This window comes from Psammomys obesus, unplaced genomic scaffold (assembly GCF_907164565.1).
Source record: "Psammomys obesus unplaced genomic scaffold, mPsaObe1.curated_primary_1811, whole genome shotgun sequence".
Classification (NCBI taxonomy): Eukaryota; Metazoa; Chordata; class Mammalia; order Rodentia; family Muridae; genus Psammomys; species Psammomys obesus.
The window spans coordinates 485470-502480 of NW_026590466.1; the positions used below are offsets into that span (position 1 = coordinate 485470).

Sequence of the window (17011 nt, forward strand, 5' to 3'; positions counted from 1 at the left end):
TTCCATAATGGAAAATGTTTCTAGAGTTGGCTTTTATTATTTGTTTGACCTTCTTTATTTCCTGACTGAAGTTTCTTTGGTATCTAGTGTTCTTTGGACATCTATTGTTTTTTGTTGTTGTTGTTGTTGTTGTTGTTGTGTTTGTTTTTGTTTGTTTTTTGAGACAGGTTTCTCTGTGTAGCTTTGGCTATTCTGGACTCTCTTTGTAGACCCGGCTGGCCTCAAATTCAGAGATCGACCAGCTTCTGCCTCCTAAGTGCTGGGATTACAGGCATGAACCACTGCCCAGCTGGACATCTAACATATAAGAGGCCCTGTGCATGTGGATGAGTGATCCAGCTAGGATGTTTTTTTCTGGGAACTCCTAGAAGCTAAAATCTTATGTTGTGTCTTTTGAGATTGGCCATATCCTTATCATATAGTAGCCTTTGCACATATTTTTGTGTAGAGTGGACTGCGGGGTGATGGACCCTTCCCTTGCTCAAGTGAAGAAGACAGAAGAATAATTTTTGTTCCTTACTCTAGCCATCACAGTTCCAGCTTGAGGGAAGCCATCCACTCGTAATAAGTTGTCAATGGCTATTTGCAGTCAGAGCTAGTTCTTTCACTTGGTCCTTAGCCTTTTTAGTTGGTTAAGCTAGACTCACTTCAGTTTTACTGTACTATTGTGGGGATTAAATGAGACAGCATGTAAAGCTAGTTCAATCAACTTGAATTCATTCTCTTCCTTCTTTCCCCTACTCAATCCTGATTCATAATAAAGCTGAGAAATTATTAAAACATGTTTATGTATCAAAGTTCTTTTTTACTGTAGACAGAATTTGAGCTGGATTTTGCATGGTAGAAATTTAATAGGAAACAAGGTGATTTTGTTACTACTTATTAGTATGCGGGTCATAGGTATACAGTTAGGTTAAAGATATATCTAATTTGGGGATGTTTCTTGGTTGTAGAGTGCTTACATAGTGTGTGCAAGGCCCTGGGTTTGATCCAAAGCAATGCAAATTATAGACACATAAATAAATGAAAGTAAAAGCTACATTTAATATTAGCTTCAGTCTATTGTTTGCATTTTATGTAGCCCTAGAAATGATTCTTTTCTTCTATCCCTCTAAAACTTAAAAAAAAAATTTTAAAGTAATACTTATTATAATACAAATGAATTATAAAACATTTGGCTAATTTTGTAATAATGTGTCTTTCACATCAACAAGAGTTGTCAAAGGTGATTTTTTTTTTCCCCAAAGGTAAACGAAACTAGTGGGAAGGATAAATGCTTGTGACAACAGGCTCCATCTTATCTCACTCCTTTATTTGTTATAGAAAATCTTTCAAGGAGTTAGATCCACAGTCGTTGTGGGTGTGCTTTATGGAAAAAGTCCATGTAGCTGCTTCCTAGTGTTGGGCTGTGTTTCTCAGCTCTCTGTGTGGCTAGGTACGACTCTGTGACCATCGTATTCAGTGAAGTTCAAACAGAAGTAATATCTGCCATTTTATTATTCCAACCCCGTTCCTCTTTTGCCTGGTTGGGATAAAGATAGTGTCAGAACAGAGCTTTATCAATGTAGGTCCTTGAATGACTAATGAGGTGGTTTCCCAGGACATGGTCATTTTTACTACTACTACATTACTACTACTACATGAACAATGTGGTCATTCACCTGGTACTACTACTACTACTATTACTACATGAAATAAACCTTCATTGTATTTTGGTGTATGAATTGCTTAACAAGTCAGATTGTTCTAACATGAAATCCTGGCACTAATCAAAAGTTTCCCTCTCAACAGATATGTTCAAATAACAAAATATATAACACTTGATATTTGAATGGGAGGACATGATTTTTTTTTTTTTTTACTTTGTTGGTAGAATCACAGTGCTTGTCCAGTTAGCACACAGCTTATTCCCCTCATACTTATTACAAATGGGAGGCTTTCACATCCGTGGCTTCTTCAACTCTAGCTTTTCCTTTTAGTCAGTAATTTAATTTTTACCTAGCCTTGCTTTTTCTCCAGGTCTGTAGATGCTTACTTGTGAATTCTGTAGAGGAAGGGCAGGAAGCTGGGAAAATGCCTAGTGTAGATAATTAGCCCTCAGGTAGGGCTGGGTGATATAATGATGTTAGAGTTGTACCTTTGACCTGGCAGTTCTCTGCTTTTCTTAACCACATGGCTTTAAGTGTAGAGCAAGTAGCAGGGAAGGCTACTTCGTAAGTGTTCATTAGTGGGACTGTCTTCATCAGATTAGCTAATTATAATCCTGAATGGCAGACTTTTTCTTTCCTTGAGGAATAATAGGAGCACATAAGTTGGATCAACAGTGGGTGGGTAGATAAAAATGAGGGTCCTAGATATCTGGGGGTGATGTCAGGACATGCTAAGGAAGTAGCAGAAAGCCCTTCTTGCATTTGTGAAGTAAGTAAAGGTAATTCTTTGTCTATAGATCCAGATTCTGTAACTGATGAAATTTTACCTGTTTGTTAATTGTGGATCTGTTTGTAAATTTGTAAGCACTGTAATGTTTATCAATGTTAATATTACATATGTTTGTAAAGTTTTATGCATTGTGGTATAGTGGTATTTTAATGTTGCCTGGGGCTGTAGTTCATTGATAGAACACTTGCTTCGTATGTGCAGTCTTGGATTTGATCCACAGTCAGCACACATAGATAGACACAGAAAATACATTGATTAGTAGCTTAAAAATTATTATGATCCTTATGGAAGAATAGCTATATTTATTTTGTCCCTGCTCAGAAATTCTGTGCTGGAAACAGTGAAGACTTAATTATTAAATGTTTGAAGATAATTATCTTAAGAATTCCATTATCAAGCTGGGTGTGGTGGCACAGAAACTGTAATTCTCAGCCCTTGGAAAGTGGAAGCAGGAGGATCAGGAATTCAAGGTTAACTTCTGCTATTGTATAATTAGTTTCTGGCTACATAAGGTCATAACTCAAAAATGAAAACAAACAAACAAGAAGGAATTATACCACCAAATTTTTGGAATCAAAAGACAGATCAAAAGAAGTTTAATTTGTTCTCTTTGAATTGTTAAATGACTTTTGGGGTTGGAGAGAGCATTGGCTGCTCTTCTTGAGGACCTGAGTTCAGTTTCCAGTGTCCACCTCAGATAGCTCATAGCTACCTGTAACTCCAGCTCCAGAGGATCTGATACCTCTGGCTTGTTCAGGCATCCACACAGGTGACATACATATATACATTCAGAAGCATAAATGAAAATTAAAAATCTTAAAAAAAAAGATATTTGGGATTAGAATTGTAGCTCTTTGGTAGAACACTTGCCTAGCATACTTAATCAATCCCAGGCCCTAAGGCTTGGGAGGGCTGGGGTTGGGGGACAGAATATTTTGTTGTTGTAGACTGTATTTATTTTCATAATTTTCTACATAGTTTTATTTAAAAAGAAACCCCTAACTTCTAGAAAACAGTACTTTATTTAAGTTGATCAAATATGTCAGTCTTTAAAACAATTTTATTTTATTTTTCATTTTTTTTGCTTTTGTCTGTGATGTTTTTCTTAACATTTTCATTGTGTGTAGAGGGCCTGAACTTGAATGAAAGTTTGGAAAGAAAACATCTGGACTTGAAAAGACTGACTTGCTGCTGTGCCAGTCATATTTATTTTATGTTGACAACAGAGATTTTATACAGCTGATCCCATTTAGAGGTTTGGAGCTGGGAGTGGGAATTTCTTCTGCTACCCCAACCCATTTCAGTGGCTGGTGTTTTGGAGAAAAGTAATTTAAACCACATACCACTCTCAATAACTGTGAAATTTTTTACCACAGAAATGCATTTTGCATTTTGGCTCCAGGGGATGCAAGCCTCTATGTGCCCTGATGAACAGCCGGAACTTGCTTTGTTTTTACAGGAGTTTCATTCTCAAATTACCCATGTTGTAATTGCAGTTCTGAAGATGTCTACTTCACATGAAAACTCATTGTTTCTGTTTCTTTCCAACTATTTTCACAGTGGCCTCTTACTGGCTCATTTCCTTTGTACCCTTCTGGAATGTTGTTTTTTCTTGAAGGTTTCTTGCTTACATAGGTGGTCTCACTCAAGTGCTTTCGGAACCTGCCTTGTCTGTCTGTCTATACGTCTCTTTCTCTCTGTGTGTGTCTCTCTCGCTGTCTCTGTCTCTGTCTCTCTCTTCTCTGTGTAGTCTTTACTAGCCTGGCACTCACCATATAGATCAGGTGGGCCTCAAACTTAATGGTAATTCTCCTGTTTCTGCCTCTGGAATGCAAGGATTACAGGTGTGCTGTGCCACCACACCTAGGCTTCTAGAAATAAAATATTTAAGACAACTGTCACATTTTTGTGTGTAGCTTCTCCTTAACTTCTGAGCCCTGGGGTGGTACTTAATGTTGCTGAGGCTTCACATGCAGCATGAACAAAATGGAAATCATTATTTTACCTTTTCTAGTCTCCTGGATTTCTAATCTTGACCATAGGTTTATTCCTATGTCTAGAAATCATCTTTGATAATTCTGTATCATTAAACTTTTGTGACCAGGTAGTTGATAATGAACATGTATCCATCACATGATCTTTCTGGGCAGATGTTAAGAAATATCTATTCGGGGCTGGAGAGATGGCTCAGAGGTTAAGAACACTGACTATTCTTCCAAAGGTCATGAATTCAATTCCCAGCAACCACATGGTGGCTCATAATCATGTATAGTGAGTTCTGGTGTGCAGGCACACATGCAGGCAGAATGCTATATATAAATAATAAATAAATCTTTTTTAAAAAAGAAATATCTATTAATTTACTCAGGTAGAAGGGCATAGACACACCACAGAAAGGATTCCAACCAAGTCCCTCCTTATGAACCAGTGAGTTTATTGCTAATATTTCCCTTTTTTGTAGTTGCTTCTAAAGTTACCAGCTGGTGGGTGGGTGTGTGATTGGAGAGCAGTGTGGTACAGGATAAGAGAAGCCATGACCAAGGGAAGGTCATGGAAGAGGATGACCCAGCAAATATAAAGGTAGAGAGGCTGATTATGAGGTACACCTGAGCACAAAATGCTGAGATTTTTGCCCTGGACTAACCAGGAGGGACTTTGTGGCAAGGGTTGTTTTGAGGATTTAAATGGTTTCAGCTTCTTCCTGACCTTGTAGCCCTGAAAATATTCTGATCTTGGGTTGTAAGAGTTTCTTTTGGTATAGTGGTCTCAACCTTCCTAATGCTGTGAACCTTTAATATTGTGACACCCAACCATTAAATTATTTCATTGCTGTTTCATAACTGTAATTTTGCTACTGTTATGAATCATACTGTAAACATCTGATATGCGACCCCTTAGTCATGACCCACAGATTGAGAACCACGAACCACTGTATAGTAATTAAAGTTTAGTAATTATGGTCATTTTGTACCACCTCAAATTGAAGATGCACCATATGGTATCTAAATTTCTTTCCTTGGAGTGGCTAAAAAAGGAAGGTCTTGAAAAGAAATGGTTGTTTCTTCTTTGTTTTGTTAAGACAGACTTTCATACAGTTCAGGCTGGCCTTGAATTTCTGATCATCTTGCCTGTATCTCTGGAGTGTTGGAATTACAAGTATGTGCCACTAAACTCAGTTTTCTTCTTGATTTTGTTTAGTTATGAAAAGTTGATGTTATATACTTCATAATCCCTCCTCCTACCACCCTTTAGTTTTTTTTTTTTTTTTTTAATGTGTATGGGTGTTTTAGCTTACATGTATGTCTGTGCAACACTTGTGTACCTGATTGCCTATGGAGGCAGGAAGAGGGCTTGGAGCCAGAGTTACAGATGGTTGTGAGGTACCATGTAGGTTCTGGGAATCAAACCCAGGTTCTCTGGAAGAGCAGCCAGTGATCTTAACCACTGACCCAATCTTTAGGCCTTTTCCTTTTAATTTTGTTTTTCTAAGACAGTATATTAGTTACTTGGAAGATTGTTACTAAAACCTGACACAAACAACATAAGGAAAATATATTTGGGCTCTTAGTTCAAGGATTCAGTCCATTGTGATAGGGATCAGTGGTTATAGGAGCATGATGTAGCTGGTCACATTGCAACTGTAGTCAAGAAATAGAGAGTGATGAATCTTTGTGTTCAGCTTGCTTTCTCCTTTTGAGTCAGTACAGGATCCAAACACATGCTACTACCCATGTTCAGAGGGGATGTTCCCACCTTGGTTAACCTAATGTAGATAGTTCTTTGTAAGCATGCCCAAAGGCTTGTCTCCTACTTTGGATCCTGTCAGGTTGACAATCAACATTAATATCACAGATAGGATTATACAATATTTGTTTCCCTGATTGGCTTTAAAGTCTTGGGTTCAAGAGATCTTCTGCCTTAGTCTTCCAAGTACTTGGGACTATAGGTCCCAGCTACTGTGTTCAGCTAGAATTCTCCTTTTAAAAGTGTAGGTTCAAGTTTGTTTGTTTTTTTTTTTTATCCACTAAATCCTGTAGTTATCACTTTAATGCCATAACGTTTTTATTGCCCCAAAAGAAATCTTGCACCTCCATTAGAGGATCCTTTCTACCCCCTAATTCCATCTGTAGCATCCAGTGATTTTATTTCTGTCACTCAGTATGAGTTTGTATAATTTAGGTATTTCATAAAAATAGAATCATGCTATGTGGTCATTTGTGCCTGGTTTCTTTCACAAAGCATAATGTTTATGAGGCTCATTCATGTTGTAGTATACACTAGTGCTTCATTTCTTTTTATGATCCAGCACTACTCTTACTTTATGAATGGACCACATTTTGTTTTTCCATTCATCTGTTGATGGGTATTTGTGTTCTTTCCACTTTTGGAGTGGTATGAATGATGCTGCTCTGAACATTTGTTTACCAACTTTTTCTAGACATTTTCACGTGGAGAATTTTTCTTGTGTTTCAAGCTTGTTACATTTGCTCTTAGCTCCATCCCCTAGGCATGTTACCTATGAGGCCCTGTGTATAGGGACCTTGTGCCTCATAAAATAATAGAATTGTTCATTCAGGCTCTGAGACTCTTTACACAGAATTTTAACTAACAATTTAAAAAATGTTGGGGCTGGTGAAGTGGCTCATCAGATTAAAGGCACTCGCTGCTCAAGTTTTGCAATCAGAGCTTAATCCCTAGCAAAGATAGAAGCAGAGAACTACTCTACAACATTGTTCCTTGACCTTCAAATGTATGATATTATATTTCCCTCACCACTATAATTTTTCAAAAGCTATAGCATTGGGGTATGGGTCCTTGCTTAGACAAAACATGTCTACTTTACTGATGAAGACAGATTTGTTGTAAGGGGAGACTGCTGTTAATCATAATGCCACCATCAGATGGGGAAAGGAAGCAGTCCACATGTCTACTGTTCAAGAGACAGGAAGTATGCACATTTTTTTCTTCCCCAAGGGTGTGTGTCAATATCCATTCTTCTGTTGTCCCAGTTGGAAAATGCTCTTTTCTGTACTGTGAGGTGATCCTGGGATCCCATTTGGGAAATGAGTAGCTTTCTCTTATCCCTTCCCACTCTTACCTCTTTAGAACACCAACAACTATGCTGCAAAAGAAAATGCCAGCTATGTTTCTTGATAGTTTCTGGTTATGTTTCATTCCACATCAGAAGGGAAGTACCCTAATAAACTTGTTCTTTCTAGAATTAGGGGTCATTGAGTGTACTGTAGGGTTTGTCGTTTTAGTTTGAATATTTTGTTTATGTGTTTGTTTTGGTTTTCTGTGTGCTGGGATTTTTAGTCACCTGACCTTATGATTTTTCATTCATTCATTCATTCATTCATTCATTCATTCATTCATTCACTTATGTACGTGTGTGCTTTCCTTTTATTTATTTATTGCACTCAGTATATGTGTATGTACATGTGTGTACTCTTATGTGCATGCTCATATAGAGGCTAGGGGTTGACTTTAGGTATCCTCCTGGGGTTCATCTATCTCTGATACCCTAACCCCCATTGCTGGGGATATAGGTGTATGCCATAAAACCCGGCTTTTTATGTGGATGTGAAGGATTTCAAATCAGGTCCTCTTGTTTGCATGGCCAGCAGTTTACTCAGAGACATCTCCTTAGCCCCTCGTTTATCTTTCAACTCTAATTTTTTAATAAGTCTGCAAGGTTTGTCTAAGGTTGTTTATGTTTAGTAGGTATGAGCACAGGCTCCAGTGTCCTAGCAAAGGTCGTACTAGGTGGTCAAAAGAACAAGGCTCCAACCTGGGTCTTTGAACACATTAATGTATAACTCTTTCTTCTCTGTGACTTAAAAATGCAGTTCTTCCTTCTGATCTTAGTCCATCAGATCCCATCAGGAGTGGCTGCATTGTCATCCTCTGTGGCCTGGTAAGGCTGTTCCCCCCTCAAGGGGGAGGTGATCAAAGAGCAGGCCAATCAGTTTATGTCAGAGGCAGTCCCTCTTCTCATTACTATGGAAGCCACTTGGATACTGAACTGCCTTGGGCTACATCTGTGCAGGGGTTCTAGGTTATCTCCGTGCATGGTACTTGGTTGGAATATGAGACTCTGGAAAGACCCCTATCAGTGGACTTGGGAAAGGGCATGCATGAAGAAAGGAGAGGGAGGGTAGGATTGGGAGGGGAGGAGGGAGGGGTTTATGGGGGGATACAAAGTGAATAAAGTGTAATTTAAAAAAAGTAGTTCTTTTAAAGGCCATCTTTCAAGGTGCAAAAACATCCTCAGGCTTTTATGAAATACTATGTCCTCCTCCATTCTTAACTCTGTAAATAAAAATAGTACCAGAAGTCTCACTCTTAACAATAGATGTGTTTGGGGTGTCTCTAATATATAGAGAACCCTCTGTAAAGTAAGAGCCAGCAAACATTTTACGTAGAAGTCCACAGAGTGAATATTTTAAGGACTGTGGGCTTAATTCCCTTGGAGCTAGACTTAAAGGTGACTTTAAGACATCTAGTATTGGTGCTGGGATCTGAACCTGGATCTTCTTTAAGAGTAGTAATTGGCTCTTAATTGCTGAACCATTTTCCAGCCCAAAACATAACTCAGAATGTTATTTGATGAACAAAACATGTCCATTTCATCATTAGATTTTTTAATTTAAATTTTTATTTTTTTCATCACAATTTATTCATTTTTATCCCAGTAGAAGCCCCCTCCCTCAACTCCCTCCAGTCCTACCCTCCCTCCCTATTCCCCCATCCCCTTTCCCTAGTCCACTGAAAGAGGGAGTTCTCCACTAATGCCATCTACCCATAGCTTGTTAAGTCTCATCAGGACTGCCTGGATCCTCTTCTTCTGTGGCCTGGCGAGGAGGGCAAGTGATCAAAGAGCAGTATGAGTTCATGATAGAGGCAGACCCTGCTCCCCTCACATGGAGACTGAGCTGCCAATCGATCCCATCTGAACAGGGGGTCTAGGTCCTCTCTGTGCATGGTCGTCCATTGGTGCGCCAATCTCTGCAGACCTCCTGGACTCAGATCTTCTAGTTTTGTTAGTGTTCTTGTGGGCTTCCTGTCCCCTCCACATGTCCTTCTATCTCCACTCCTCTCTTCTTCCATAGTATTCCCTGAGCTCTGTCCAAAGTTTGGCCGTGTGTCTCAGCATCTGCTTTGCTCCTATATGATAGATTCTTTTTAAGTCAGGTTTTCTATGTTTAGCCTGGAATTCATACTTTTGTCTTAGTTTTCCTAGTGCTGGGATTACCAATGGGGACTACCAAGTCCAGCTGAGACAATTATTGACTTGTGAAAAACCATGGTTTCTGGACTCCAGAAAGCTGAATTTTAGCAGCTGGCTCAGATAGTCCGGTACACACTGGAATAAGAACTGATTTCTGGTTCTGAAGAACTGGTTCTGAAACATTGACTGCTCTTCCAGAGGACCTAGCTTCTACATGGTTGTTTACAAATTATCTATAATTCCAGATTCTTCGTGGGCATTGAACAAATGTAGTGCATAAACATACATGCAGATAAAGCATCCACACACATATTTAATATAAATAATTGAATAAGTAATTTTTAAAAAGAACTGATTTCTAATACTGTGCCCCCCCCCCCTTTCTTTTTACCAGTAGAAGCAAACAGAGACTGTCAGGGAAACTTTTCTAACTACAACTGGCACTTCATTTAAGGTGTTTTGCAAGGGGAATTGTGAATGTGGAAAACTGGATATGTATGTGGCTTCCTTTTGTCTCTTGAACTTTACCTAGAGTACCTGTTCCAGTACCTGCATTCACAAGCCTATACACACATGCTTTACTTATTCTGTACCTGAATTGTATTCTGACCATGTATTTTGAACTGCTGAAGAGGCTGAGATTTTGATGTGAAATGAAAATGGGTTGAGAAATGTTGTATAGTACCATTCACACATTGGCTTGGATAGGGAATGCATGGAGCATATTGCTGGCTACAAGAGAAAATAGAGGCAGTAGGATCATGAGTTTGAAGTCAGACTGGGATACCTGGCGCGCGCACACACACACACATGCACACACACATAATCAAGGAAGGCCAGGCCAGCATATGGAAGTCCTAGGTTCAATTCTCAGTGTGGAAAAAAAAAATAGAAAGGCTCCATGTATTTCACCTTTGGATTACAAAGCCCTGGGCTCTTGGAAGGCCTCAAGGCATCCCATGCTTTGTAGGTTACTATGATGTTCTAAAATACATTTCAGAGTAGTCATTCCTAAGTGCTTCGTGCATGACTATGTTGGTTTGGCTCTGGATCTGACCCATTGTTGGAAAGGCATTGGAAGAGAGGTATGTGCTTTTTAAGAGGCCTTATCTTTTCATATTAAATGTAGGGATCTGGAGAAGGAGAGGTCATAGCAGGCAATATCAGGGGAGTTAGGAGAAGCAACATCCTTTTTGAGAGTCAGTGAGAGCCATGGAAATTTTCTGCTGGTGACTGAATCTAGCAAGTATGTTAGTCACATACTCTATGCACACACTCTGCCACTGATCCCTGGTACCATGGACAGTTTTAAGCAGGCATGTGGGGTCCTGGACCACTGGCACCAGCTGTGTGAACGGGTATAGGGTTGTACAGAGCAACAGGAAACCTTGGGTTGCTGGGGAGAAGTGTTCAGGGATTCAAGTGTTATCCTTGAGGCACTGTTAGCAACATCTGACACTTGGATGGAGGATGCTGTGTGGCGTTAGAGTATGTTCCCTCCATTAAAATCTTCTGTACTGATGGAGCCAGGGCTGAGTATGCTTGGTCACTGGAGTCCTGCCTATTAGATCTGCAGAATGCACTGGACAGGTAGCAGCTCCTGAAAGCTCTGGATGTTTTGGTGAAAGCTATATATGCCATGCCTTTCTCTATTTCGTGGTGCACACCTGTAACAGGTGTTCTCAGGTACCTCAGCTGGGGGCTGAGTCACCTTAGGGCATTGTCCATCCCCAAGGATTCCAATAAAACAGGTATTTTTGTGTGCATTTTCTGTGCTCTGTTCTAATAACTACCAAAAGGGATAGGAAATGAGATTCTCTACCCCTGAGTTGTTGAAGTGACAGGTGTATGCCATCAGGCCTTTTGAGAATAAGGATTATTATAGAATAGTTTTCTAGGTGACACAGTTGGGTCACTTTAATATAAAATTTCATTTTACCCTCCCCACCTTTTTACTTAGTTATTTACCTTACTTTAATTAATCATTTTTGAAACAGTCTTGCTATGTAGCTCAGGCTGGCCAGAACTTGAGATACTCTTGTCTACCCCTCCCAAATGCTAGGATTAAATTTCCTTTTTATAAGGGAAACACTGTAAGTCACAGAGAGTGCAACAAACATGGGTCATATCTGTTAGGTTTCCCTGGAACAGATTAGAGCCTTTATCTGTTTTTCTTTTATTAAAATAACATGCAGCCAGCTAGCTACTCAGGTGGATACCATAATTAACTGACAAGATGGACAGAGAAGTTGCCTATCACTAACAGTTGAAAAATGTATTGGCCAAGAGTAGCCACTTAAGGCAGAGGTAGGCAGATATTTTTGAGTTCTGGCCTGGCTTAGAACTGGAACATAGTGAGTTCCAGGGTAGCCAAGGCTACAAAGTGTAAACTTTTTTTAAATAACCAATCAATCAATCAATTAATCAATTTACTTTACTTCCCGGTTGGAACTTTCTCTCCTTCCTTTCCTTCTAGTCCCTCCCTCTCCTTTCTCCCTTTATGACCCCTGCCTTTCTTCTCAAGAGAGGGGCCAGACCTCCCATGGGTATCAACCCACCTTGAACTATCAAGTAGAACTGGGGGAATCTTCTCCTTTTGTGGCCAGACAAGGTGAACAGAATCCAAAGTCAGGCAACAGTGTCAGGGACAGCCCCCATCTCCCTACCTGCTCCTGCTGCTAGAGGTCCTACCTGAGGACCAAACTATAATCTGTTATATATGTGCATGGGGCACCTAGATGCTCTCTGGTTGGTCGTTCAGTCTCTGTGAGCCCCTACAGGTCCAGGTTAGTTGATTTTGTACGTTTTGTTGTGGTATCTTTGACTGCTCTGGCTCTTTGAGTCCTGCAGCTGATAAAAACAGATGCAGAGACCCATAGCCAAACATTAGGTGGAACAAGGGGATTTTTTTTTTTATTCCTTATTTTCTTGTGCTGATGATGGAAGCCAGATCTTTGTATAGGATAAGGATGCCTCCTATCACTGAGTTATATATGTGGTTTTTATGTGGAAATATGTGTGCTGTTTTAAGGGATTATAGAACATGGGTAGAAGAGACCTGTGTGTTTAGCGGAGAAAAAGGTAATTCAGTCAGTCTGCCTGAGGGAAACCTTGGCTGTTAAAGCCACTGAATTCAACTGTCAGTGCTCTGAGGACAAAATTCCAGTACTAATGCTTTCAGCTAATTTGTTATGGTAATTCACACAACCCAGTGTGAATATTAATCATGGAGGAACAGTTATTCATCTGATGAACCACTTAATTTTGCAAAGATCTGTTACTAAATTTATTATTTATAGCCATTGTTAAATTACTTGCACTTTGGAATGAAAGCTTGTTATTTTATGACCAAATAAATTTTCTTAGTGTTTTTTTCTCAGGAATTTCCTGTTTTTCTTTTTCATTTTGAGACAAGGTCTCATTTAGCTCAGGTTCATCTCAAACTTGATATGTAACTGAGGACAAGCTGATTCTCCTGCTTTCATGTCCCAATTCTTAGGGTTGCAGGCCTGCGCAACTCTAAGTTTATATTTAGTTTATGTGATTCTCGAAATTAAGCCCATGCCAGGCAAGTACCCTACCAATTGAGCTACCTCTCTCACCCTCTTCTTAATATTATTGATAAGCTGGCATTTGAATTCCCGCCACAAAAAATAAAGTTCTTACATGTATTGTTTTATTTTCCATTAACCTAACCTTAAGTCATGAAAACCTAATTATTTTTTACCAGTTACTTTTGCTAGGGTCAGGCTGGATCTATTTAGTGATTTTATAATTATGTTTCAGAAGTAAGTGGAGAAATAATTTAAGGCTTTTATATTTTATTTTTGCAGTGCTAAAATGGAACCAGGGTTTTGACACTTGCTAACCAAAGAACTCTACCATTGATCCTCATCCCTACCTGCAACATTAGGTTTTTTATTTTTTGAAAGAGTCCCATGCTGGCTTTGACAAACTCAGAATTCTCCTACCTAGTGCTGGAATTACAGAGGTCAGTCTTAATATCCAGCTGCAATATTTATGTTTTAAGTGAATGAGGTTTTCATATATTCTGATTTCTCTCTCATATTTTAAGTTTAAACAATACAAAAAGTAAATTTACAGCAAGAGCAGAGATTTCTAAACCTAGAAATCCATCATAAGATGTTTTTTCCTTTCCTTTTCCCTGTTATCCTTCTTTCCTTCCCTTTCTTTCCCCTCCTTTCAACCCCCCCCCCCCATCATCCATTCCAAAAAATCTTTTACTTGGATAAAGATGATTTCATGAAAACTTCTTACTTAGTTCCTGGAGCACCACTTAAGGAACGTGGAAGAAGGCAAGGAAGCAGTCTGGGTATTGGAATGTGGCTGCATGGATCAGCAGTTTTGCTGTGTTTCTATGATCCCAGCACATAAGAATCTGCCCTTTTGAACTGTGCAGGGTCTTAGCTGGTCTTGTCTGGTCTGGTCTGAGCCTGGCAGTGTGGCTGTTTTCTACTATTAGCGATGTTCAGTTACTGCTCAATACGTGGAAAATAGTGAGAAAATCTCCAAGACAAATATTCTGCAAGACAAGTGTTCCCCACTTGTCTTCCCCAAAGTCTACTATGGAGTGGTATTTAGCAGTCTGCTCCTGACCAGCCTCTCACATATTCTCAGGACAGAGTAAGTGGGTAAATAAGTGAATGTGTGTGCCTGCGGTGGTTGTTCTTAGGGAAGGAGGAAGGAAACTTCACCTTTTGAATTAAGTATCTCATTTTTATATGCAAATAACAGAAAAGCAGCAAAGGTTTTTCCTAAGTGAAAGTTCACTATGCTTGCAATAGATTTGAACAAATCTCTGTAAATATCAACCTACAGAGGCTGTGGGATAATTTGTGCTTAGAATAGCTTTTAGGGTATCTATCTAGAAAATGTAAGTTGTTACTAAAAGGGGAGCCAGGGAGATGGCTCTACTGGTAAAAGCACAAAACTGAGTTTGATACCTGGATCCCATGATAGGACAGAAGTAATTCCTCCTGCAAGTTGTCTTATGACTTCTACACATGTGGCATGGTGTGCACTTCACCACTGTACATGTCATACACTCATAAATAAATGTAATAACCCCACCCTTTGTCATGCAATATTTAAATATGAGTGACTGTGGAATAAAATGAAAGGACTCAAGATGTGTATCATTTCTCTGGCTGGAATCCTAGTTGTACTGCTAAGCAAGCTTTCTGCTCTTGTTCCACCCCTATCCCTGTGGAAATGTATTTAATACCAGCTTCCTTTGCCTGGGTTTCCTTGCCTATGATGCTGTACTTCTGCTTTGCTGAGGGAGAGGGCTGTGTTAACCATTCTATGATAGGGTGAAATTTTTTTTTTAATATCATTCAGGGTGAAAATTTAATTATAGCAAAAAGCTGTTTTGGTTCTCATAGCGTGGTGAGAATCTTGTGAGATTTTGTTTTCAGAAGCGCTACTGGGGATGAGAAAATTAATGAGTTTAAGAGACAGTTACGTTGTAACTTCTGTGCTTCCTGTGTTTATCTCCAACACTAATAAAATACAACCCTTCATAGTTTACCTGCCAGGAAAGTGTCAAGAACAATGTGCCTCCCGAGGGAAAGGGCATTTCCTAGCCTTTATTCATTCATTCATTTATTTATTTATTTATCTATCTATCTATCTATTTATTTATTTATTTATTTATTTATTTATTTATTTGTCCGACATTTCTTGTTTAAGTTGTATTTCTGGTACCATGAGAGGACTGTGTGAGCAAGTTTCACCAAAGAAATTAAGTTCAGAATGGCTTCTTTTTCAGTCAGAACTCATCCACCATTCATCAGACTCTGGTATGTTTCAATTATGATATGTTTTTGTTTGTGTGTTTGACCACATGTAGGTAGGGACTGTGGAGGTCAAAAGACAACCTCAAATCCAGGTCTCTGTCTTCTGTCTTGTTCAAGGCAAGGTTTCTTGTTCACAGAACATACCAGGCTAGTTGGGGAGTAAGCACAGTGGAATTACAGGTGCTTGCTTCTGCATCTAACTTTATATAGGTTCTAGGGATATGAATTCCATTCTTCATGGTTGCATACGAATTACTTTATCCAATAAGCCATCTCCTAGCCTTTCTTGACTTCAAGCCTGAAGAATGATTTGGAGGTGGTAGTACCTTTAATAACTGGCGCCTCCTTAGAAAAAGGGGACATGCTCTTGAAGGAGATATTGGGGCACCAGTCACCTGTCTTTTCATTCTTTCAACAGCGTGGAGGTGATAGCTTCATTTGGCATGAGCACTGGCAGCGTGTGGGTGCTTGGAACCAAACCTGGATCCTCTGAAAGAACTCTTAACTTAACTCTCTAGCCCTTAGTAGCCTTAATTCTTGATAGAGATTAACAGCCAAACACCAAACATACATTGCAAAACTTAACAATAAAATTATGTACACTTGGCTAATGGCCCAGTCTGGTGGATCTGAATATGTTTTCTGTACCAGGAGACTATGTTCTCTTTGTGACTGGCATGGTGGTAGAGTGAAATTTTGCATTCTAGTGACCAAGAGGTCACAAGAAAGGAAAGGAGCAGTCTTTGCTGTGAATGGAGCTGATAGGTTTTTAAACAAAGAGCTTCAAGGAAATTGGGCAAAGGAGAGAACAACAGGTCTGGAAAGTGAATGGTGCTGCTGGGCTGAGAGACAGAGGACCAAAGGGCCTGCATTCTACTAAAATGCCTTGCAACATGGAGGCCTGATCTAGGAGACTATCCAGACATGGGGAGTCTCAGACCTCAACCCAGATTTGCACAGTCTCAAACTGGAGATTGAAGACTCAGCTTGCATACTTGTAAATTCTAGGTTAAATTTCGGGAACATCAACTTTGATGATCTCTTCCTTATATCCATATGATGTTGGAAACTCATATGCCTCTACTGTTTTACTTCCTCCAGCTAGGTCTCACTCTCTAAAGTTCCTAACCAGTTAGGAACCAATGAATACATGCACCTGTAAGGAAATAGTTCATATTCAAAAGCATGACAACATTCACTACCTATAAATGTGTATACATGCATATGTATATATGTGTATTTTTAGAATTAAAGACACTCTTACTGTTTTGCCTAGGCTGGCCTTTGAATTTGTGGACTCAGGTTACCCTGTCATCTCATCTTTCAAAAAGCTAGGACTAAAGACACAGGCTGCCTTGCCTGGATTCTCCTTTTATATTTTAACATCTCTGGTACGTTTGTGATTTAAACAAAGCCATGTGTATTTATTTCAGTCTGCCAACTAGTCCTATCCATTTACCTACAAATACAGTTTTAAAAATGACAGTGAACTGGCCATTTCCATTTTTTTGTTTTATTATTA

The 17011-nt window shown here is 39.3% G+C and overlaps 1 protein-coding gene across 1 annotated transcript in view; it reads left to right on the forward strand.

Moving 5' to 3' along the window:
* The window catches only part of LOC129676898 (protein Shroom2-like), a 125637-nt gene that overhangs the window by 9674 nt on the left and 98952 nt on the right, over window positions 1-17011 (forward strand). The gene's annotated exons all lie outside the window — the stretch shown is intronic.